The 23762-nt window shown below is 34.8% G+C and overlaps 1 long non-coding RNA gene across 1 annotated transcript in view; it reads right to left on the reverse strand.

The window, feature by feature from the left end:
• The window catches only part of LOC147579988 (uncharacterized), a 154370-nt gene that overhangs the window by 88234 nt on the left and 42374 nt on the right, over window positions 1-23762 (reverse strand). Inside the window, exon 2 of the long non-coding RNA XR_015252397.1 lies at window positions 22996-23078. This is a non-coding gene — a long non-coding RNA (uncharacterized LOC147579988). The remainder of the gene's footprint in view (window positions 1-22995; window positions 23079-23762) is intronic.

The raw sequence follows: 23762 nt of genomic DNA on the forward strand, positions 1-23762 counted from the left end.
CTCCATTAATGCTGATTTCTTTAAAATTTTTTTTACATTTATTCATTTTTGAGAGACAGAGAGAGACACAACACAAGCGCGGGGGCCAGGGGGTGCAGAGAGAGAGGGAGACACAGAATCTGAACCAGGCTCCAGGCTTTGAGTTGTCAGCACAGAGCCCAATGGGGGGCTTGAACTCACAAATCATGAGATTATGACCTGAGCTGAAGTCCGACACGACCGATTGAGCCACCTAGGCACCCCCATTAATGCTGATTTCTTATGAATGAATGCACAAACCAACCAAACTTTTGTAGCACACTGTCCATGGTAGGCATTAAATATTTGGAATAATGTTTGTGCACTAGTATCTTAACAAAAATTGTTTCAATATTTAATTTCTAATATTTAAGTATTTAAAATATCTGATAAAAATAGTTTTCATTACTAACAGAAAGTAATATTTTGTCAAGGGAATGTTAATTTTAGTTTTGTTTTCAAAAGGAAATGCATTTTCTAAATTATAATTCAAAATAAAATTCAACCTTCATATTACATAAGTACAGAACTGTATTTGACTTCTGGTAACAACGATCTGAAAAAGTGTGATTTGAAAAAATTAGGGGTTTTTACCTTTATCACATAAAAAGAAATATAAAGGTGGTGATCAGGGCTAGTCCTAAAGCCCTTTTGTGTTTTTACAAACCCAGACTTTCTTCTCAGTCATTCCTATTCTGTGCTTATTTATGCGCAGTTCCAAGATAGCTATAGGAGTTCCAGTCATAATGTTGTATTGCAGGGAGTAAGGTAAAAGAAAGGAAAAGGCAACGAACAAAAGACACATGCTGGCTAAGGCAGTCAACCCCTTCCCATATCACCTTTAAAAAACTTTTATGAAAGATCCACTCAACAGTTTTTCCTTAAATATATTAGACAGAGGTTAATTACATAGCAGCAGCCACTTCAAGGAAGAATGCAGAATAGCTTTTTAACTGGTCACTTTACTGAAACAATACAAGTAGGATCTATTAGCAAGAAAGAGAAGAACACTGGGCTACAAGACATTTATATCCACCATATAGATTAATAAGAGGTAAACTCATCTTAATATCATCTATGTTTTGGATAAACGTTATCTTGTTAGTTTTTATCAAAGAACCAAAAATTCTCTATGATGACTTTGCTCACCCTCTTATCTACAACTGAAATTATCTTTACTTCTATCTCCATGTCACATCTACCAACATGGCCTGCTTTAAATGTCATCTCATCCATATGTGCCCAATCTGCTGAACCTACAAGTAGTCATTCTGTTTTCATAAAGATATTATTTCAGCTTTTTGAATAATCTATCATTTATTAAAATAATTAATTAGATAATTAAATCTTTATCTAGCATATAATTACCACCATCTAGATATTGGGATGGTATAGTTTTAAATTTTCTCGACTATATTAACCTAAGAAATCAGTACATTTAATAATTTTCACTTAATAATATGGCAAATTGAACCTGTTCCAGCTATGTATATAGAATTATTTACTGATAACAAAGGTTTGGGTCAAAAGCAAACACAGCATGCTTCAGACTAGCAAAAGTGCTACCCAGGAAGAAGACAAAAGGGAATGATTTTTGTTAAAAAAAAAACTGGAATATTCAATATGCTGATTATATTTCACAGCTTTACTTTAAGCTTTCTAATTATTCTCCTCCTTAAGAGGCAGGTGAAAAGTATGTTTTCCAGGAAATGACAAAAAGACATATGGGGCAGGATATCTTATCTGGTAGGATTATCTCCAAAGGTACTCTCAAAGGTAACTCTAAGATTATGTATATCTTGTCCTCTTTCTAATTTATGTTACACAAAAAGGTCCACAGAGAGATTCAATGAAGAAAATTTCAACTAAAAGAAAGCAAAGGAAACTATTTAGAAAAATAATTTGAAGCTATAATTAATTAAAACTGTGAATACAATATAATGAAAACTGTATCAAAGGCCAAAATCATTCAAAAATACTAAACTTTGTTTTCAAAGAATAACCCTCAAATATAGTACTCTTAAAAAAAACAAATGTGGGGCGCCTGGGTGGCGCAGTCGGTTAAGCGTCCGACTTCAGCCAGGTCACGATCTCGCGGTCCGTGAGTTCGAGCCCCGCGTCAGGCTCTGGGCTGATGGCTCAGAGCCTGGAGCCTGTTTCTGATTCTGTGTCTCCCTCTCTCTCTGCCCCTCCCCCGTTCATGCTCTGTCTCTCTCTGTCCCAAAAATAAATAAAAAACGTGGAAAAAAAAATTAAAAAAAAAAAAAAACAAATGAATTGATCTACTATGTTATGAGGAATTTTAATACACTTTTGACTGTAACTATTAGATCAAGGGGGAAAATCATTAAGATAATAGAAGACTCTAGAAGTTCAATTATTAAGATTGATCTAATGGAGAAATATATTAAGAACTCTCTATAATTGATTAGAATATCCACATTTTTAAGTTTTTATTTTCAAGGAAACACTTATAATAAATGATCATAGGCTGAGACATAAAGCTGGCCTTCAAATTTAAATAGAAGTTTGTATTATACAAATTACATTTTCTCACTACAGTGCACTTATATTTGATATTTTAAAATTTTGAGAGCCACATGTATTTTCACTTAAAATTTTCAAGCATTTTTTATTTTTTTAATGTTTATTTATTTTAGAGAGAGAGAGAACTCCCATGTGGAGCTTGAATTCATGACCCGTGGATCATGACCTGAGCTAAAGTTGGACCCTTAATGGACTGAGCCACCAACACACCCCCCCCCTCATATTTTTAAATAAAAAATTCTGTTGTACAAACCTGAGTCAATGAATAAATCATTACAATTTTGAAATACTTAAAATTTTATCACAGTAAAAACACTAAGTTTTAAACTTGTAGAAGGCGATAAATGTTTCTTAGATGAAAAGTTATAGTCTTGAATGTTCTGGAGAAAAAAAAAAAAATTCTAAGCTTCCAATATTTGAAATAAAAGGGGCACCTGGGTGGCTCAGTAGGTTAAGCGTCTGACTTCAGTTCAGGTCATGGTCTCACGGTGGGTGGGATTGAGCCCTGGATTGGGCTCTGTGCTGACAGCTCATGGCCTGGAGCCTGCTTTGGATTCTGTGTCTCCCTCTCTCTCTGCCCCTACCTCACTCGGACTCTGTCTTGCACTCCTTCTCAAAAATAAACATTAAAAAATTAAACAAAAAAGAAATAAGAAAAAGAACAATATAATAAGGAATTATGAGGAAGAAAATATTAAATACAAGTGCAGAAATTAGTAGAATGTAACCACATATCCAACATAGTCAACAAAATTGATTATCTGGAAAAAAATTATCATATAGAAAAGTCTCTATATTCTGAATACAAAAAAGTGGTCAGGGTTTATACAGAGTATTAAATGTTAAAAGAGAGACACCCAGGTACTACAAAGATTAAACAGATACTGAGAGAATATTATGTATACTATTTTCTGACATACAAAAACATGGATGAAAAGAGGAAATTACTAGAAAAATACTTAATACCTTCTTGAAAATAGAAAATATTAATCCTAGAAACATTAAAATTAAGTAAATAATGTCCCCCTTCAAATACCAGAACCATATATCTTAAGCTGGGAACATGCTCAACATTTAGACCACAGAAGTCTAGATGTTACAAAAACATGGTTATAGAGTAAAAAATAAGGCAAAGCTCTGGAACTCATTTTATTATTCTAGGAACAAGGTTTTAAAAAGTATTAGTGATGATATATTAACAGGAAAATAACATATTAGAAACCAATAAAGTCTTAGATAAAAATATTCATTTATAATAATAAATGGGTCCTGTAGCTTGGGTCCTGTAGCTCATGACCAGGAATCTTGTATAAATAACACCTATCAATTGAGAATGAGTAAACATTAGGAAATATCAATAAGTTATAAAATAATAAGTGATTCAATTGTGACCTTTGGATTTCCTAATCTACTGATTATTGATAGTCAAAAAATGTAAAAAAGTTGATGAGATGGATGAAACCCTTGAAGAGTACAAATAACTAAAACTGCCTCACAGGAAACAGAAAATATGTCTAGTTCTTTAAAAATTACATGTATTGCATTTGTTATTTAAAAACCTTTCCAGAACTTATGTCCACACAGAAGTTTCCCTTGGATATTTACATCTTTAACCATAACTGCCCAAACTTCAAAATAACCAAGATATCCTGTAATTGGTGAATGGATAAATAAACCATGGTACATCCAGACAATAGAATAGCATTTTGTGCTCAAAAGAAATGAGCTATCAAGCCATGAAAATACAGGGAGGAAACTTAATTTTATTTTACTAAGTGAAAGAAGCCAATTCTCTGAAAAGGCCATATACTGTAGAACTCTTACTATATTACATTCTGGAGATAGCAAAACTATGGAAACAGAAAAAAGATCAGTGGCTGTCAGGGTTTCAGGGATAGGAGGGATGACTAGATAGGGAATGGAGGATTTTTAACACCATGAATATATTCTTTGTGGTACTGTGAAAATGGATACATGCCATTATATATTTGTCCAAACTCATAGCATGTACAATACCAAGCATAAACCCTAATGTAAAGTATGAACTTTTGGTGATTAAAATTTGTCAAAGTAGATTCATTGTTGTAAACAATGCACCATTCTTTCAGGAGCTGTTGATAATGGAGGAGACTGCATGTATGGGGGCAGAGAGTATGAGAAATCTCTGACCTTCCTCTACATTTTCCTGTGAACCTAGAACTACTCTAAACAAAGTCTTAGAGAAACAAACCTTCCCAAAATGTATTCATATTTCACTAATGAATTCTATCAAACATTTAAAAATAAATCATTTCAATTCTATCATAGGACTCCCCCCCCCCCCAAAAAAAAAATCATGTGCACAATGAATCATAGAATGTCACTTTACTTATCATTAGGGTTTTTACAATGTAATTGGCTAAGGATCTTAAGAGAGTATCACATTGGATCTAGTGTGGGCCCCAAATTCAATGACTGGTGTTCTTATTAGAAGAGGAGAAAACACAAAGACACAAAAAAATAAGGCCATGGGAATATGAAGACAGACCTACGGAGCTGCTAAGCCAGGCAATGCCAAGGATTGAGGGAAGTCACCAGAAGCTAGAAGGGAAAGAAGCCAATGCACCTACACAAACTCTTTGAGAACACAGGAGGACTGAGTACTTCAAAATTATGACCTAGTTCTCTTTACTGCACTTTTCTATAAGTGCAAGACAATTCCTGAATAAAACTGAATTATATATTACAGAATTCCAATAATTAACAGTATAATTACATTGTAAAATTATGAGAAATAATAGTTGGATATGATAGCCAGGAAACAGTCTGTGATATTTAATATTTTACTCTTGGGAAAAAAAAAAAAAACACATATCGAGGGAATTAAGGAAAAATATTCATACAAAGTACATTTACTATATAAATATTTAAAATCATTTCATATAGTAAGTCAATAGTTTGATCTTTGAAACAGTATTTTAAATATAAAAGGTTAAAATGTGTTTTTTTTTTTTTTCAACGTTTTATTTTATTTTATTTTTGGGACAGAGAGAGACAGAGCATGAACGGGGGAGGGGCAGAGAGAGAGGGAGACACAGAATCGGAAACAGGCTCCAGGCTCTGAGCCATCAGCCCAGAGCCTGATGCGGGGCTCGAACTCACAGACCGCGAGATCGTGACCTGGCTGAAGTCGGACGCTTAACCGACTGCGCCACCCAGGCGCCCCTAAAATGTGTTTTTAAAAATTATCTCTCAGGGTGCCTGGGTGGCGCAGTCGGTTAAGCGTCCGACTTCAGCCAGGTCACGATCTCGCGGTCTGTGAGTTCGAGCCCCGCATCAGGCTCTGGGCTGATGGCTCAGAGCCTGGAGCCTGTTTCCGATTCTGTGTCTCCCTCTCTCTCTGCCCCTCTCCCGTTCATGCTCTGTCTCTCTCTGTCCCAAAAATAAAATAAAATAAAACGTTGAAAAAAAAAATTAAAAAAAAAATTATCTCTCAAAAATTAATGTCATTATTTAAATGGCAAAATAATTCTATGCAATTCATTTGCATAGAAAGATTTTTCCTAACACATATATAGATTCTGATCTATAAGCGAATGTTAAAATCAATTTGCAATTTATACATTTTTATTGAGAAATTACTTAGAGTATGATTTACCCTTTTAAGCATACAATTCCATAATTTTGGGAAAAAAATATAGTCATGTACCTACCATCTAATCCAAAATAATAGGAGAGCTTCAACAAAATATAAGTTAATTTTTTGACAAGAAAATTCCAAACATTTTATACATTCAAATATAAATATTGGTGAGTTTAAATATTTGCTCATTCAGCAGACATTCAGTATATCCTTAACAGACTAGAGGCTATAGTCCTAAATTTTAATATTTTTGTATCTTTCTCTTTTCATCCTGTTATTTAAGAGAATTTGTATTTTGGCAGGAGCATGCTAGGACCACTGAATCCAATAGAGGTGACTTTGCAACACTTCTTAAATAACACATACAATTAAATAAACTTTAAGTAAATTGTTAATAACACTTTTTTCCCTAGTCATTTTTTTCTCATTAGTTTCTCTTAGGAAAAAAATTATCAATCCATCCTGAAAATTTTTTTTATCTTTATTATTCTAGATTTCCTGGCTTCCATAAGAATACCCATATTTCATTTATGGTAAAGTAAGATTTTTGTAAAAATGTAGCACATAATCTTCAGTGTTATTTTTTATATTACTCTCCCCAGTACAAGGGAAGGAAGATAAATTGTAATCTTAAATAACAGTTGGGTATTATTAAAATCCTATCACTCAATTCATGAAAATACTTAATTTCACAATGTTTTGTCATCTTATGGTGTTTCTTGATCTATTGCTATTATTTTGTGTTTAACGACAAGTATGTTAGAAGAACAGTGCATATTTACAAATCTCTGTTCATATTAGCACAATAGGGGAAGTGAGTCAGAGCCTTTAGGAATAATCAATACCAAAACAACTAGTTTCAGAAATTTGAAAAAAAAAAGAAGAAAAAAAGTTGATGGATGAGATCAATAAAATCTCACTTGACAATTAATAGTGGGTAATAGTCTCAGAGTCACACAGGTAGTTTTCTCTGATCTGAGTACTTTTTAAATAATCCATTTATAAGCACTGGCAGTATTAGAATATTTTATGTAGCTTAGTATCTATAATTAAATTGACCTTTTTCTATTGCTCTGCATTTACTTTCTCTGTCACTGGACTGAAGAATGGTGTCCTTACTGAGCAGTGACATATGACAGGTATCCTTTATCATTGAAAATTTAATCAAAAGCTAGTAGAGAGATTCAACACCACTTCAAGTCTTTTCTAAGCGAGGACAAATGCATTTTTAAGAGAGCAACTAAATAATTGGTTAAGAGATATTCAAAATCTCAAAGCTTCTACCATTATCTTAAGTCAAAACAGGACTCTTTCTCTTCACTTTCTCCTTCTTTCCTTCTCTCCATCTCTCCTACTTTTTGACCTTCATCATTTCAGTGTAAGTCATTTATTCAATACTTATTCAGCAATACTATAACTTACGTCTTTTTGTTGTTGTTGTTGTTGTTCCCATTGTTCTTATAGGCTAGGGAAACAGATAAAACACCAAACTTCCTTTGCCCTGACATTGATGGGGTATTTGCCATGAGCTTTTTTTTTTTATAGGTGTCTGCCTACTGATCAATTGTTTAGTTTATAAATACAAATGTGAAAGGGGATATGGAGTTTTTTGTCATTGAAAATTACCATGAGATCATATGCATCATTTTAGAAGGTAAATTTTACTAAAAAAAAAAATTTAAACATTTTAAAGAATATTAAAAATCTATATGACCATGTTGGAGATGGTATGATTTAAACCACTTCATCAAGAGGGGTGCCTGGGTGGCTCAGTTGGTTAAGCGACCAACTTTGGCTCAGGTCATGATCTCTCAGCTTGTGAGTTCAAGCCCCTTGTCAGGCTCTGAGTGTCAGGCTCTGTGCAGACAGCTCATTGCCTGGAGCCTGCTTCGGATTCTGTGTCTCCCTCTCTCCGCCCCTCCCAACTCATGCTCTGTCTCTCAAAAATAAATCAACATTAAAAAAAAAAAAACACAGAGTTAAAACACTTCATCAAGATTTAATATTTCATTTCATTCCATATATACTTTCTGTTGCATCTGACAAGAATGTGGGGAATTAGTGATTAGAAAAGATATGTGTATTTAACATTCAAGTCCTTAGTTATATTTTATATAAGTCAATCTCCTTAGTAAGTCAAAATTCAAACCTCCTCTCTGTAAATTTAGTCATATATTATAATTAAAAGTTGTAGCTTTTACCTAGGGATACTTAATATTCAGTTTCACTCCAAGTATTTATATATTTAAAAATACTGTTACTTGAATACTCATGAAGCACATACATAAGTACAAGTTTAATGTGGATACACTGAATTTATTAATGCTTCTAAGTAAATAAAAGTTTTATATTGGCAAATTTGACATGTGCTGTTAACCTGCTATAAAATTAGAATATTGCTTTATTTGATTACTACCTCCTAATACTCACTGAATTTTCCAATATTTCATTATTCTCTATAGGCTACCATTTTTGTAAGTACTTTAATAGAAAAAAATACAAAGATATGTGAATGTTATGGGAATACTTCAACATGCATTCAATACGTAAAATATTAATTAACAAAGGCAATTTTGATCATACCAGCAAAACCAAAGTATTCATAATTACACAAAGGAAGTGAGCTTATATGAAACAACCTATACCCTAACACCCAACATGAATGTGCTCTCCAATACACTCTTAACTATTCCACCGAGGTCAAAGTAAACTGAAATAAATTGACATATGTTTGAAATACTTGTCATGAAACACAAAGATGAAAACTGCAGGATAATTAACATTTTGGGTGATTTAAAATTTACCTTTAACTTGATAATTAAATGTTGTGACATCATCTTTTAATTTTTGAATGCTTTTGTTTTGGAATTTACGTTTTTTAAGTCATGAAATATCACAAAATTTCACAGATTAGAGAACTGAAGATTAGGAAATTAACCATTTTTATGTAGATACTCATAGATTATGAATGGCACAGGTGAGATTTGAATTCATGTTAAACACTCTAAAGCATCTATTGTATCAGACCCCAAAAGTCTACATAGGATAGACTAAATTTCAGAGAATCATAAAAATTTTATACCTGACCTATTTGTATGTGCTTTAAATATAATTTTCATTTTTTCTTAAAGTAGAGAAGTATACTCATCTGACATCACTTTCTATAGTTTTTAATATCAGCTTTAAAAAATTCTTACCCATACCTAATCCAGCAGCATTTTATTTTGTCCTATTTATCAATCTTTCAGAAACATTTCAACTATTTTCTATCGAAAGAACAATTTGTATTATTTTATACCCATATCTCATTGGTCCATAGGAAATAAAATTATTTTAAATATAATAACACCTACAATTGATATAAATAGCTTTGTGACCTGAACAGGTAATTCCTGGTAAGTAAAACACTCAAATACTGAGAAAAAAACACTATCTTACCATTGAGTGATTTAATACACCTTGTCAGAGTCAGGAAATATGTCTTACAGCAAAATAGAAAGCATGCATTAATCCATAATGGAATCCTATTTCAAAAATCTTCCATTATATAGCACAAATTTAAGGTTTGTTATGTGTGACACATAGTGATAAAATTCCATAAATTTCAATAATAGCATTTGGACAAGACTACAAGCTCATTTGTGTATTCCTATATAATATCAGAATACTTAAAACCCATTAGATGCTGAGTGAACATTTGTTGAATGAAAAGTTGGGTGGTGCGGTGTATAACATTTAACTTTCAATCTCAGAATAATTCATTCATTTTATTTAACACATAATTATTGAACACCTGAGGTAGGCATGTTTACAAACATTGGGAATAGAACTATGATCATAGTAGAAAAAACCCTGCCCTCACGAAAGCTACATTTTAGTGCATGATGCACTAAAATATAAATATAATATATTGCACTAAAATATGCAATATAAGATAAATTAGTAAAAAACTTAAAAAGTAGAAGGTATTAGATAAAAATGAACTATCGCTAAACTGTGTAGTGACAAGTGCAAAAAATTGAAAGTACTAATCATTGATCAGTTTTAGTACTCTTGCACACTTGAGTATAAGCAACTTACAATACAATGCCCTAGAAATAGACACATTAGAAGGTGATAGCGGAGAGCACAAGTAATATATATGTTCTCTAACTTCCTTCTAAATGAAAAACTTTGAATTTTTCTTGGTATCTAGGTACTCTTAAAAAGTTCACTTAGAAAAAATACATTTATTTTTATTTGAGAGAGAGGGAGAGAGTGGGGAAAAGGAGCAGAGGGAGAGAGAGAGAGTGAATCTTAGACTCCATACTCAGCGTGGAACCTGACCTGAGGCTTGATCTCACGACCCTGAAATCAAGAGTTGGTCACTCAACTGACTGAGCCACCCAGGTGCCCCCCAAAATTCATTTTTTTAAAATCTAACACCTTAAGCATGACAATTTCTCATTTAACTTTTTTGCAGTCAGTACCAAAGAAAGTTTGATTAACAACAGCATGTTAATTAAACTTCTGTAGCTGTTGGAACTCAATTCTTTAGGAATTATCTAAAGTATTTCCAAGTGAACTTTACATGAAAGCTCTTGAAATTTCAGAGGAAAGATTGATGAATAACTTTCATTTTTTTTAAATTTTCACTTTTATTTATTTTGAGATTGTGAGTAAGCGAGTGCAGGCAGGGGAGGGACAGAGAGAGAGAGAGGGAGACAGAGAGAATCTTAAGTAAGTTCCATAGTGTCTGTGCAAAAACCAACTTGGGGCTCAAACTCATGAACCATGAGATCATTACCTTAGCAGGAATCAAGAGTCAGACGCCATACTTTTTCATTTTTTATCTTCAGTATTACCTATGGTTTCATTACAATTTTCAAGCAAAAATTTTGTTTATAAATTTATTACATGCCTTACTGGCCAATTAGATATTCTTCTTCTATGTAAAACCTTGACTCAGGGCACCTGCATGGCTGTTGTTTGAGCATCTGACTTCTGCTCAGGTCATGATCTCACAGTTGACAAGTTTGAGCCCTGCGTGGGGCTTTGTGCTAATAGCTCAGGGCCTCTAGCCTGTTTCAGATTCCGTGTCTCCCTCTCTCTCTTCCCCTCCCCTGCTCATGCTCTGTCTCTGTCTCAAAAATAAACATTAAAAAAAATTAAAAAAAAAACAAAACCTTGACTCTTATGAGAGGTGCTTTTGGTTTAATAATTAGTGTTATATTTTAATACACATATTATTTTATATATAACTTAGATATATATATTTAACCATTTAATTTGAATGCTATTTACATTGACTTACTCAGATGAAGAAACAGATCTAAGGAAATAGCATTGTGTAAGTGATGATGGACCTAATGGAGTAAATATAGAGAGAATAAACTTAATGAATGTGAAAATAAAATTGCTTTGGTTGAAAGAACTCTGAAAGTTTGGATAATATAAATATTTTCATTGTGATTCAATCTTTTTTATAACAAGTGCTCATCTAGACACAGTATCTAAACTCTTTCCTAAGGACAGTAATGGGATTTTAAAATGTATAGCTCTTTTGGTTTTTATTATTATTGTTGTTTCTTTACATTGACCAAATTTTTTTGCTGACTAAATGTAAACTGGATGGTTTGAGATTATGAAAGATGTTTAAAAGTATTCTGCAATTAACTTTTAAGTCAGCTTTTCTAACCCCTGCCCTGCCACATTTCTCCTGATATATTGGAAAACTAGTTTTAAAAGTGTAGAAGTTTCAAATAAGCCCATGAAAAAAGGTTTCCAGCAATTTTAGTCATCTGTGCAATGCAAATCAAAACTACAATGAGACAGAATTTACTGCCACTCGAATAGCTATAATTAAAAGATAGTCAATAACAGTGTCCCTGTCCAGGAGGATGTGTAGCAACTGGAACCCTCATACATGTTGGTGGGAGTATAAAATGTTGCAATTGCTTTGGAAAATGGTTTAGCAATTCCTCAATAAAGTTAAGCATGGAGCTGGTACAGACCCAACAATTCCACTCCTAAGTACATATGCAAGAAAACTGAAAACATGTTCACAGGAAAAATTGTACATGTATGTTCACTGCAGCTTTATTCATTCATTCATTCATTCATTCATTCAATTTACATCTAAGTTAGTTAGCATAGAGTGCAAGAATGATTTCAGGAATAGATTTCTTAATGCCCCTTTCCCATTTAGCCCATCCCCCCTCCCACAACCCCTCCAGTAACCCTCAGATTATTCTCCATATTTAAGTGTCTCATATGTTTTTGTCCCCCTCCCTGTTTTTATATTCTTTTTGCTTCCTTTCCCTTATGTTCATCTGTTTTGTATCTTAAAGTCCTCATTTGAGTGAAGTCAAATGATATTCATCTTTCTCTAACTGACTAATTTAGCTTAGCATAATACCCTCTGGTTCTATCCACGTAGTTGCGGACAGAAAGAATGTTCATGGCATTATCATCTTTGACAGCCAAAACAGGGAAACAACCCAAATGTCCATCAACTGATGAAAAGAAGTAAAATACAGTGTATCTATACACTTCAAAATGGAGTGCTGATATATGCCACAACATGGTGGAATCTTTATTTTTAAATATAATTTACTGTCAAGGTAGCTAACATACAATGTATACAGTGATCTCATGGCTTCGGGAGTGGATTCACATGGTTCATTGTTTACATACAACATGCAGTGCTCATCCAACAAGTGCCCTCCTCAATGCCAATCACACATTTTCCCCTCTCTCCCGCCTCCCCATCAACCCTCAGTTTGTTCTCTGTAGTTAGCAGTCTCTTTTTTTTTTTTTTTTTAATTTTTTTTTTTTCAACGTTTATTTATTTTTGGGACAGAGAGAGACAGAGCATGAACGGGGGAGGGGCAGAGAGAGAGGGAGACACAGAATCAGAAACAGGCTCCAGGCTCCGAGCCATCAGCCCAGAGCCCGACGCGGGGCTCGAACTCACGGGCCGCGAGATCGTGACCTGGCTGAAGTCGGACGCTTAACCGACTGCGCCACCCAGGCGCCCCTGTAGTTAGCAGTCTCTTATGGTTTGCCTCCCTCTCTGTTTGAAACTATTTTTCCCCTCCCCTCCCCTCCCCCATGGACTTCTGTTAAGTTTCTCAAACTCCACATATGAGTGAAAACATATGATATCTGTCTTTTTCTGACTTATTTCACTTAGCATAACACCCTCCAGCTCCATCCACATTGCTGCAAATGGCAAGATTTCAATCTCTCTTATTGCCAAGTAGTATTCCATTATGTATATAAACCACATCTTCTTTATCCATTCATCAATTGATGGACATTTCGGCTCTTTCCATAATTTGGCTATTGTTGAAAGCGCTGCTATAAACACTGGGGTACACGTGCCCCTATGAATCTGCACTCCTGTATCCTTTGGATAAATTCCTAGTAGTGCTATTGCTGGGTCGTAGATTTTTAATTTTTTGAGGAACCTCCACACTGTTTTCCAGAGAAGCTGCACCAGTTTGCATTCCCAACAACAGTGCAGGAGGCTTCCCGTTTCTCCACATCCTTGCCAACATCTGTTGTTTCCTGAGTTCTTAATGTTATCCACTCTGACAGGTGTGAGGTGATATCCCAATGTGGTTTTCTTTTGTATTTCCTGGATGATGAGTGATGTTGAACGTCTTTCCATGTGTCTGTTGGCCATGTAGATGTCTTCTTTGGAAAAAATGTCTATTCATGTCTTCTGCCCATTTCTTCACTGGATTATCTGTTTTCCAGGTGTTGGGTTTGGTAAGTTCTTTATAGATTTTGGATACTAGTCCTTTATTGATATGTCATTTGCAAATATCTTTTCCCATTCTGTTGGTTGCCTTTTAGTTTTGTTGATTGTTTTCTTTGCAGTGCAGAAGCTTATTGATGAGGTCCTAATAGTTCATTTTTGCTTTTATTTTCCTTGCCTTCAGAGACATACTGAGTAAGAATTTGCTGCAGCTAAGGTCAAAGAAGGTTTTGATGGTTTCCTGTCTCAATTTTGGTCTTTCATCCATTTTGAGTTTATTTTTGTGTATGAGGTAAGAAAGTGGTCCATTTTCATTCTTCTGCATGCTGCTGTCCAGTTCTCCCAGCACCATTTGCTAAAGAGACCGTCTTTTTTCCATTGGATACTCTTTCCTGCTTTGTCAAAGATTCGTTGGCCATACATTTGTGGGTCCAATTCTGGGTTCTCTATTCCATTTATCTAGGTGTCTGTTTCTGTGCCAATGCCATAATGTTTTGATGATTACAGCTTTGTAATAGAAGCTTAAAGTCTGGGATTGTGATGCCTCCTGCTTTGGTTTTCTTTTTCAAAATTGCTTTGGCTATTCAGGGTATTTTGTGGTTCCATCCTAATTTTAGGATTGTTCTAACTCTGTGAAGAATGCCAATGCAATTTTAATTGGGATTGCATTGAATGTGTAGATTGCTTTGGGTAATACTGACATTTTAACAATATTTGTTCTTCCAATCCATGAACACGGAATGTTTTTCCATTTCTTTGTGTCTTCTTCAGTTTCCTTCATAAGGTTTCTAAGGCTTTTAGCATACAGATCTTTTACATCTTTGGTTAAGTTTATTCCTAGTTATTTTATGGTTCATGGCACAATTATAAATGGGATGGATTTCTTGATTTCTCTTTCTGTTGCTTCATTATTGGTTGCTTCATTTCTGTACATTGATTTTGTACCCTGTGACTTTGCTGAATTCTTGTATCAGGTCTAGCAGCTTTTTGATACAGTCTTTCAGGTTTTCCATATAGAGTATCATGTCCTCTGTGAAAGGTGAAAGTTTTACTTTTTTGCCTTTTATTTCATTTTGTTATCTGATTGCTGAGGCTAGGAGTTCCAACACGATGTTAAACAACAGCGGTGAGAGTGGACATCCCTGTCGTGTTCCTGATCTCAGGGGAAAGCTCTCAGTTTTTCCCCATTGAGGATGATATTAACTGTGGGCTTTTCATATGGCTTTTATAATGTTAAGGTATGTTCCTTCTATCCCAACTTTCTTGAGGGTTTTTATTAAAAAAGGGTGCTGTATTTTGCCAAATGCTTTTTCTGCATCTATTGACAGGATCCTATGGTTCTTATCCTTTCTTTTATTACCATGATGTATCACATTTATTGTTTTGCAAATACTGAATCAGCCCTGCAGCCCAGGAATAAGTCCCACATGACCATGGTGTATAATTCTTTTAATATACTGTTGAATTGGATTTGCTAGTATCTTGTTGAGAATTTTTTTCATCCATGTTCATCAGGGATATTGTCCTGTAATTCTCCTTTTTAGTGCGGTCTGTCTGGTTTGGGAATCAAGGACTCATAGAATGAGTCCAGAAGCTTTCCTTCCATTTCTATTTTTTGGGATAGTTTGGGAAGGATAGGTATTAACTCTGCTTTAAATGTCTGGTAGAATTCCCCTGAGAAGCCATCTGGCCTCTTATTTGTTGGGAGATTTTTGATAACTGATTCAATTTCTTTGCTGGTTATTGGTCTGTTCAAATTTTCTACATCTTCCTGTTTGAGTTTTGGTAGTGTGTGGGTGTCTATGAATTTGTCCATTTCCTCCACGTCGTCTAGTTTGTTTTCATATAATTTTTCACAATATTCTCTAATAATTGTGTTTCTTGGTGTTGGTTGTGATCTCTCTTCCATGGTGGAATTTTTTAATATTTATATTAAATTACAGAAACCAGACACAAAAATCACATATTATGTAATTCCATGTATATATACATTCAACATAGGCATTTCTATAAAAAGAGTATGCTGATGGTTTCCAAAAACAGTGGAGGAGAAGGAAGAGGGAGTGGCTGCTAATGGGTACATACTTTACTGTGTGGATGAAATATTCTGGAAGTAGAGAGTGGTGGCATGATGGTTGAAGAACTTTGTGAATGTGCTAAAGCAAACAGAATTATATAATTTAAAAGAATGAATTTATGGTATTTAAGTTACATTTCGATTTTTAAAGTATAGTACTCAGTAGCCTTAATTAAAACTCTAAGGCAGGTTATTATAAATGTAATTTGGCAAATAAACTGAAGTCAAATATGTGGTTATGAAAATAAGTTAATACCTCTCTATATCTAATTGCACATGAAGGGCTAAAAGGTAGATTTATATCTAAACTGAAACAAATTACTGAGCATGAAGCCACCTTGGCCCCTCCAGCCAACCTAGTAGTCTTTAAGCTTTAACAAGTACCCATAGCCCACACGATTAACTAATCCTTTCTTTGTATAGCTATAGATCATACATTTTTCCTAAAAAAAAAATAATGAAGCACTTCTCAGTCATTAAACGGAAACTAGATCCTCATGCACAACCCCTCCCTGGCTTCAAGGATCCAGACCCCTTTTGCAGAACACCTAGGCACTGAGGGATTAGACTTCCGGGTACAACTTCTGAGCACCATGATGTCTATAGCTGGTACCATCGAATCTGCATGTAATCAAGAAATGTTATAGACCAATACGCTTCCCTAACAGGTTAACTACCCTAAACCCCTTTAAAAATCCCTGGGCCAGGAAGAAAACTTAGGGGTTAGCCTTTGGACAAGAGTCCACCTTTTCCCCAGGTGGCTGGCCTCCTGAATACAGCTTGTATTCCATTCCACTCAAAACTCATTTGTTGGGTATTGGCTTTTCAAGCAATGGGCTACTGAACTTGGGTTTTGGTAACAAGCATAGATAAAGAATATTTTTTCTTAATCTTTTAATTTGCCTTTATGTTGATACCTATATGGGTTACAAAATGAATTATAAAAGAAAAACAAGATGGTGCAACTTAGTAATACAACAATTAGTTCTTGAATATGCAGTATTCAATGACTACTATAATTGAAAAGAAAGTAATTTAGCAATGACTTTATATAAATTAACAAGGTGCTAATTATGTACCTATACAACTTTGGTGTCTATATAGTCAAAACATTTGAAAATGAAAAATTTCAGCAAGAGGTATTATACAAAATTAGAAGATTTTAGGGCATAGGTTGTAGTTTTAACTCTTATTCTAGTTGAAATTTGAGATTTTGGGAGGAAAATGGCAATGTGTAATTGAACAGTTGGTTAATTAGATGGTGAGGATGAAAAGGATTTAGTATTCTGTACTTTGGCCTGAGATGCCAAAATGGTAACTTCCTGGCAAGTGATAAAGGACATTTCACAAAGACTTGAGATAACATGTTGGCAAATATTTTTATCTAATAAAACGACTTCAATTTTGCTTAGTTATTATCAGGAAAACAACTCAAAATATAAAGCATTCAATAGATCTAAATATGACTTAAGCATATTAAACAATTGAATTGTCCTGTGATTTCTCAGAAAAGCAGAGACTAGGGCACTCTTCAAAAGTGTCGAGATCGTGGACAACAAAGAAAGACAGAGAAACTGTCACAGACTGCAGGAGACTGATATGAAGACTAAATACAACGTGTAGTATCTTGGTTTGCATCCTGGAACAGAAAAAAAAAAAAAAAAAAAAAAGCATAGAACATCTGGTGAAATCCAAGTAAAGTCAATAATTAACAGTATTTTACCAGTACTGATATATTGGTTTTAACAAATTTCCAGTTATGTAAGATGTTAACATTATGGGAGGCTGGGTGAAGGGTGTTTGGGAAATGTCAGTGCCCTATTTTCAACTTTTCTGGAAGTTAAAAATCAGTTTCATATGACTATTTAAAAGAAATCTGGAACAACAACAAAAATCACTTGAAGTGATTGTGTGAGTATATCTGTACTACATAATCTGTTCCATTAATATATATACACCTATCCTTAATGTAATTACCTCTTAATGTAACCTGTAATTACCTCTTCTCCTTAATGTAATTAACTCTCTTGAATACTATAACTAAATCAGGTATAAATATTTCAAATTTGTTTATTCACTTCAAATTACTTTGGCTATTTTATATCTATTATCTTACCATAAATTTTAGAAGTTGCTTGTCAGTGCATAAAACAATAATCTTACTGGAAATTTGAGATTATTCTGAATTTATAAATTAATTTGGGAGAATTGATATTTTCAAAATACTGATTTTTACAATCCTTTTATGTAAGATGTCTTTTTCTTCTTTAATTTCTCTCAAAAATGTTTGTACTTTTCAGTGTATGAGTCTTAAATTCATTGCCAGGAGCTCAGCCGAGATGGAGGGAGAGCTTGAGTTGCCAGGTATCAGGATAGACAAAGCAACAAGCCAAAAATGAAAGTGACAGTCAACCCTTTAATCATTTACTGCCATAGTATAAGCAAGAATCTAAAAACAGAGAAGATGGCAACTGCCTCCTGTTCCATTTTCCCTGCATGGAATATCACTCAGGTGAATCAGTACATGGAGAGGTGAAGGGATTGTTACACTATCGAGAAAGTCTCCCCCCAGAAAGACACCTTCAATTTTTATGGACAGACAGACAGGTGATAGGGATGGGGAAAGGAATAGAAGTGGAAAAATATTGAGAGCTGAGTGAGAATGGAGAACAGTGTCTTCAAATTTCCTTTACAGGTGACTTTCAAATGGAGGCACCTAAACTACGAATGCAGCTAAGCATAAAAAGATGGCCAGCTAGGGGAATATCAGTCCTTGACTGTAACTTTCCTCAGATACTGCAGTGCACTTGATGTGCACCAAATCTGGTGTGGGGAGGGCAGCTTTTCCCCATGATGTTTGCCAGATAAAGCTTTTGTAATTGCTTATGTTTCGGTCCAAAAAACCACACATCATTTCATTGTGGTCAGGAGCTTGATTCCTCACATATATTGTTAAATTTATCCCCAAGTATTTCATGTATTTGGATGCAATTTAAATAGTTTTTTTAATCATTTTTGTCATTAATTGCTAGTGTATAAAAGTACATTTTTAGTATATTGTCATTTTTGTATGTAGTTGGAAAGAATATGCACATTTTTTTAAAATTTTTTTTTCAACGTTTATTTTTGGGACAGAGAGAGAGCATGAACGGGGGAGGGGCAGAGACAGAGGGAGACACAGAATCAGAAACAGGCTCCAGGCTCTGAGCCATCAGCCCAGAGCCTGACGCGGGGCTCGAACTCACGCACCGTGAGATCGTGACCTGGCTGAAGTCGGACGCTTCACCGACTGCGCCACCCAGGCGCCCCGTAGAATATGCACATTTTAATTGATGTGTGTTCTGTTTTTAAATTACACTATGCTGGTTTTGAATATTTTTTTAAATGTTTTTTATTTATTTTTGAAGGAGGGAGAGACAGAGCATGAGCAGGGGAGGAGCAAAGAGGGAGACCTAGAATTTGAAGTGGGTTCCAGGCTCTAAGCTGTCAGCACAGAGCCTTGATGCAGGGCTCAAACTCATGAACTGTGAGATTATGACCTGAGCCGAAGTCACACGCTTAACCGAGGACTGAGCCACCCAGGTGCCCTGAATATTTTTTTAAATAGTTTGTTTTTTCACTTTCTGAAGGCAATAGGTAGAAGGTCTCTTATCTTCATTGAATATGAGAAAATTCCTTTTTTTTTTTTTTTTTACGTTTCTTATTTTATGAGAGAGACAGAGACAGTACAAGTGGAGGAGGGACAGAGAAAGGGAGAGAGAGAGAATCTCAAGCATGTTCCACACCACCAGCACAGAGCCTGATGCGGGGCTGAACTCAATAAACCATGATATCTTGACCTGAGCTGAAACCAAGAGTCAGAAACTCAGGCTACTGAGCCACCCAAGTGCCCCGAACATGAGAAAATTCTTAAACATTATTTCTTCAAATATTTTCACCCCTATATTACTACTACCATTCATTTTGGATTATTCATTATTATTATATGGATATTAACACATCTATGCTCATACCTCTTTTCTCATATTTCCTTTTTTCAAATGGATTGATGGAATATCAAGACTAAAAATATTAAATAAGCATAGAGTTTTCCAAGAAAAGGATAGAAAAGGATATTAGAGATATGAACCACTTGAAAATAGTGGGTATAAAGAAAAATACTGCTAATATGAAAATATATCAATGGAGTAAGATCAAAATTAATGCAAGGGAAGTATTATTGAGTTTTAAAATCAGAGAAGCTATCCTATTAACCAAATACCTAGTAATTACCAAATTAAAGAAAAAATAAATAAAAATAATTTTATATCTTTATCTTATGTGGTTCTTTATGATAACTGACATCATTGACCACTTCTTCCTACTTGAAATATTATTTTGGATTAATAACTTCAACATCATTAGCTTTGTACTACCTTTTGGTTCAGCAATTTTATTGTCTTTAAGGACTTCATCCTCTACACAAACCTTAAATATTGGAATTCCCTAGTGTTCCATTCCCATCTGTTTGCTCTTTAACTTGAAAAAGCTTTTCTGGACCAATCTCTTTTACACATAGAATTTTCTATTAGTATTCAGTTTGAGGTCAAGTGACTGAAACAAAACAAAACAAAATCTTATTTAGACCAGAAAGAAGCCAAAATTGTAACAAATCTTGGAGTAGTATAGGAACACAGTCTGCATTATCTACAAAAGACATAACTTGGGAGTGTTATTGGAACAAACTGCATTCCTTATTGCTCCAACTTTTTCCAAAGCTGAAACTTTCTGCCTCCTCCAGTACCAAAGATAGATTTCCCTTATCTGTGGTTAGTATTTCAGAAATTCTAGGTTGGTTGATCTCAAACATTATTCTGAAGAAGTCAAACCCCTACTTGTTTTACCCTTTGTCACCCATGACTATGGTAACTGTCCATTTACCACTATCATCAGGCATGGAAGAATGAAGTGACCAAACAGTGGGCTTCAGGGGTTCCATACACTTTCCTGCACCCATAATGTAACAGCAAATCTAGTTTCTCGTGGTCATCAGAGCCAATGATCCACTCAAGTAAAGAAATTCTTTTGTCTGCTGTTCCATATGGAGATCCCAGACTGCAAAGTAATAATAACTACAACATCTGTCTGTGTCCCCTACTGGAAGCAATTTCATCTGCTCCTAGTTCCAGGACCCCTGACCTCTGATAGAGAAAAACACAGGATTCAGGAATTTTAAAAAAAAGAAAAAAATTCTCAGAGTGGTGCTCTAGAAATAATTGTTAGAGAGACCAGAGATACTTCTATCTTTTGATTCCATAGATTTGAACATAATATATTAGCTACCGGTTCTGTGAAGTTATTGTTTCTTCAAGAATATTACTCTAACCAGTCAGGAAGATTTCTTTGAGCTGAAGTCTTATTTATAATTAAATAGTGCAATCTATTGTTCCACTAGAATTACTGCTTCCAGAAGATAAAGGCTAGATTAGGAAAACTTGATTCCATGATCATGATCCTTCTGCAAAATAAGTCATATTCTCAACAGCAATGTTTTTGGAGTTCTGAGGATAGTATATCAGTCATTTCTTTTTGACATACACCGCTGTACTGGCCAATGAGAAAGGCTAGGAATCATAGAAATATTATCTTTTCTATATGCATGAAATAATCTTTTGGTAATGCACTCTAGTTGACATAAACATGAAATACGAAGATCTACCACTTTATGCTTACACAGTTTTATACAGAGGCCTTTTCCCCAAACTTTCTTGCAGTTAGTCTTTTAAAATTTCTACTTCTAGGCCTTTGGCCAACCAGTTGAGCCATTACTCACACCAATAGTCCGTGAATGTTCTTAATTTGAGCCATTTCAACCTTCAGAAAAAATGACTGACTAGGTGTTCTGCTCACATTTCTGCCACTAGGAGTATTTCCTTCACCGACATTCTTCTGAGCCATGCCTTACTTAGCTCATACTGTTGTAGCAGTTCATCTCCAGTTTCCACTCAGTACATCATATTGGATCAACCCACCTTTTAACCAGACTGAGCTGCTTTTCCTTCCCCTTCCTTAGGCCCCAGATGCAATTTGAGAAAGAGACTTTGGTGCAATAGAGGCAAATGAAATGAAAACTGTACATGTTTGGGATAAACCTCAAATGTACCATTTCTGGGGGATGGCAGATTGCTGTTTCACTTACATGAGTCTTTCATTTGTCTTTCATTTAGTCCATCCAGGCTACTATAACAAAGTGCCACAGACCATAAACTATATGGCTTATAAGAACAGAAATTTATTTCTCACAATTTGGGGGCTAGGACCTAAGATCAAGGTGCTGTCAGATTCAGTGTCAAGTGAGGGTCAATTTCCTGGTTCATGGGTATGTCTTCTTGCTGTGTGTTTCATGGCAAAGGATGTGAGAAAGCATTTTCTTTCATAAGAATATGAATCCATTATGAGGGCTCCCCTTTCATACTTTAATCACATCCCAAAGGACTTGCATCCTAATACCATCACATTGGGCATTAGGATCTAAACATATGAATTTGTTGAGTGGAACACACGTATTTAATCTTTAACAGGAGGGCACCAACATGACCTTTAACTTAAAGCAGAAATCTCAGCAGGACCAAGATTACTGGAGCCTTAACAGTTTCATTCAGTTGTCAAGTCTCTGCATCTACCTAAGACTGATCTCCAATCTTTTTATAGACATGGGTCTTTCTATGGCATGTAGAGTACCTACCACCTACTGTTTATCAAATCATTTCCATAATAGCAAAATACCATCAATATAATGGATCAACATGATGTTCTCAGGAATGCTCAAGACTACCAAATTCCCTTAAGACTATATTCTTACAATAAAATATTAACATAATCCTGAATAAGACAGTGTATCTATACTGCTATACTTTTCCACATAAAAATAATTAGTGTGATTTTTTTTCATTTATAAGCTTAGTTAAGAACATATTTTCCTGTTTGTAATGTGGCAGTTACTCTTACCAGCACACCACAGTTGGTTTGGGAACTATCTTGTTGTTAGTAGTTGGCCATCATTCTCCATGTTTCATGTAGTCTTCCAGGATCTAGACAAGTGGTATAAATGAGGATATGATAAGGAACCCACATTACAGTATTTGATGGAGTTTCCAGTCTCTGCATTTCCTGATGGGATTCAGGAAGACATCTGATGTACCATCTTGGCTGAGGCAGGAGGACACATTCAGAAGTTTCCAATATCGTCTTTCTACTACAATTTCTACTCTCATTTCACAAGTCAGGAAACCAATATGAGAATTCAGGGAGGTGCTCCATATACTTATACTGGTGGTGATTACATCTGAAAGTTACATTCTAGCATCTACCCTCTGCCTTTCTGGAATCCTTTCATCACCATTTATGCCAGTTTGCTCAGTCTTAAAGAAACAGTCTTGGGGCGCCTGGGTGGCTCAGTCGGTTAAGCATCTGACTTCAGGTCATGATCTCACAGTCCAAGAGTTCGAGCCCCATGTCAGGCTCTGTGCTAACAGATCAGAACCTGGAGCCTGCTTCAGATTCTGTGTCTCCCTCTCTCTCTGCCCCTACCCCGCTCGTGCTCTGTCTCTGTCTCAAAAATAAAAAATAAAAACATTAAAAAAATTAAAAAAAAAAGAAACAGTCTTACTATTATCATTAACCTAAAGCAGAAATAAACAATCAGCTTCTCAAATATATTTTGCATCTTTCCAGATAGTACATTATCTATTGCTTTGGTGAAAAGAATTATCAAA

This window comes from Puma concolor, chromosome B3, assembly GCF_028749965.1.
Source record: "Puma concolor isolate L17-30 chromosome B3, mPumCon1.1.hap2, whole genome shotgun sequence".
Classification (NCBI taxonomy): domain Eukaryota; kingdom Metazoa; phylum Chordata; class Mammalia; order Carnivora; family Felidae; genus Puma; species Puma concolor.